This window comes from Capra hircus, chromosome 16 (assembly GCF_001704415.2).
Source record: "Capra hircus breed San Clemente chromosome 16, ASM170441v1, whole genome shotgun sequence".
NCBI classification, from domain to species: domain Eukaryota; kingdom Metazoa; phylum Chordata; class Mammalia; order Artiodactyla; family Bovidae; genus Capra; species Capra hircus.
This window is the reverse complement of record NC_030823.1, coordinates 2,738,817-2,741,671: the sequence shown is the minus strand read 5'-3', so window position 1 is coordinate 2,741,671 and position 2,855 is coordinate 2,738,817.

Below are 2,855 nucleotides of genomic sequence, written 5' to 3'. Positions count from 1 at the left end.
GAGGGCCAGCCGGGCCGGGGAGCCCGGGGCCGGGGGAGGGGCGGGGGCGGGCGGGGAGGGGCCGCCCGGCGAGGGGCCCCGCCCTCGGGCCCAGGGAGCGCCCGGGGCGCCGCGCCTGCCGTGGGCACCGCGTCCGGGCCCGCGCTTTCCCCGCGCGGTGCCGGGCGCGGGTCTCGCCTCCTCACCACACCCAGGTTTCCGCTCGCCCCCGGCTACGGGAGATCCTCCGGGAGCCACTTGTCACCCCACCCCGTCTCCCACCCAGCTCCGTGTCTTTCCAGTCTCCCTATCCGGCCCCCCAGGGTCGGAGGGCCCTGCACGCCCATTGGCGAGCTCGGCAAACTGAGAGCCTGCGACGTCCAGTAAGGACGCCTGGAGGCTGGGGAGCGGGGTCTTCCGGCGCTTCTCTGAGGCTGGAGCTGCTAGCCCCCCTCAGACAGCGTTCTGGGCTGTGCTTTCATAGTGAAGGGACCCCGAGCCCTCCCCGCTAAACTAGGGGCTTCGCTGATGGACTTCGGGCGTCCGACAGCGCCCGGTCTCCCCCTGGAATAGAAGGCAAAATCTCCTGCATACGTTTTTTCTCGTTAGAGTATTCCTGGCTTTCACCCCAAAGATCGCTCTAAGCTCAGCAGAAGGGCCTGAGACACATCTCCTTGGTGCCCAGTCCAGGTGGGATGGAGGAACACGGAGGTGTTCTTCCGCACACATCTCTCTCCTTCTTATTGAGAAGGGGGCGAGAGGAGGGTGGGAAGAGCAGGGTAGTGACTTGGAGGAATTCTAAAATCGTCCTTGAGGGAAAGAAGAAAAGAGTTTTGGGGAAAAATGCTTTTTTTTTCTTCACTGGAAGAAGAGCTGGCTGGGGGGTGGAGTGGGAGGGTGTTAAACTCCAGACTGGGAGTCCTTCCAGGAGCCTGCAGTTGACACAGGCTGTTCCTCCCCCCAGGTGGCCACGTGGCTGTTGGGTCCTGTGTGGTCCTGCTCATGAGGGAGCCAGGCACCCGTCCTGCACTGACCTCTGGGGCAGAGCAGAAAGGCCCCTCAGGTCACGCTCTGGTAGTGGCGGAAGCCATGACGTCATGACCACTCGCCCCCCAAGGGGGACCAAGGCTGAAAGGGCTGAGGAGATAAGGGGGTGGGTGTCCCCATGATCGTTTGGCATGTGGTGGAGGCAACCAGCTTCTCTTGCAGGTGCCTGTCCCCTCTCACTGGGGCACCCTAGCATCTGCTCCGTCCTCCCAGTTTGTGGGCACCGGGGTGGGGAGCCCCAGGGTCCCTCTGGCTTGGTTGGTCTACAGTTGATGACAGTTACTTGTTCAGTAGTGATTATGTTGGGCCTGCACAGTACTTGCAGTTAAGTAAAATGTTATCCTCCGGGGAGGGGGGAGAAAAATAGAGTCCTCTCTGCCACTCTCAAAGAATTCCAGAAGCTCAGAGTTGGAAGGAAGTATCTCCAGTTGAGTCCCCTGTTCCCACTGCTGATAAACGCTCATCAGTACAGTGCTTGACTGATGCCTCTTAGTGACAGGGCCCTCACTTATCATTTCTGGGGGGCTGCTTTCAATTAGAATCAGCTGTGGTTGTAGGAAAGGTTTTATGCTGAACTAAAATGCTTCTCCCTGTGGCTCCCCACTGCCACCCACAGGACAAGTCTAATTGCTTTGTGCACGCTAGTCCTTCACACACATAATGACCTCACCCCCACACTTGGCTTCTCCAGCCCAAATGCTTGAAATTCTTTCATAATTCTCTTAGATGGTACTTCCCAGATATATCATCCTACTGGTTCAGCTCTTGACAGTGACTCTGGTACAGTGAGGAAGTCCACAGTGTCTGGAATGCTAGAAGCTTTCTATAACTTGATCTGGGGGTTGGTTACACAGTTGTGAACATATAAATATTATACCCCACCTTGAATGCAGCACCCAGCCACCTTACAGTCAAATCTTTCTGCCTGCCTTCTTTCCTTCCTTACTTTCTTCCTTCCTTAGGTGTGAGGCCCTTGAGAGGAGACAAACAGGCAAGGAAACAATGATGTACACTCTGTAATAGGAGGCTTTGAGAGCCTGGGGGAGGGGGCAGCCTGGGAAGGCTTCATGGAACAGGTGATTACTAAACTGGTTCTGGAAGGGCAAGCAAGTGAAAAAGTTTTGCTTATGTGCTCTTTCTTCTCTTTCTCTGTCTCCTCTGTTTTCCAGCACCATCACATTGTCTACCTCCTCCAGGAAGCTTTCTCAGAAAAATATCTCTCTAGCTCCCAAGTCCCAGCAAGCCCCCTCCACTCCTTTTGCCCTGCAGTCTTTGTAATGGCAGCTGTTATATTTCACCACGTGGTAGCTTCCTGTTCCTGCCACCCTGCCTCTCCTGCGGCCAATTAAACAGTGAGTTCTTAAGGACTGCAACTATATTTGCCTCTATTTCTAACTCCCCATCTTTGCCTTCTTTGGGGTTGGAGTGAAAACTGACCTTTGCAAGTTCTGTGGCCACTGCTGAGTTTTCCAAATTTGCTGGCATATTGAGTGCAGCACTTTCACAGTATCATCTTTTAGGATTTGAAATAGCTCATCTGGAATTCCATCACCTTCACTAGCTTTGTTGGCAGTGATGCTTCCTAAGGCCCACTTGACTTCGCACTCTAAGATGTATAATCATAAGGGATTTGATTTAGATCATACCTGAATGGCCTAGTGGTTTTCCCTACTTTCTTCAATTTAAGTCTGAATTTGGCAATAAGGAGTTCATGATCTGAGCCACAGTCAGCTCCTGGTCTTGTTTCTGCTGACTGTATAGAGCTTCTCCATCTTTGGCTGCAAAGAATAGAGTCAATCCAATTTCGGTGTTAGCCATCTGGTGATATC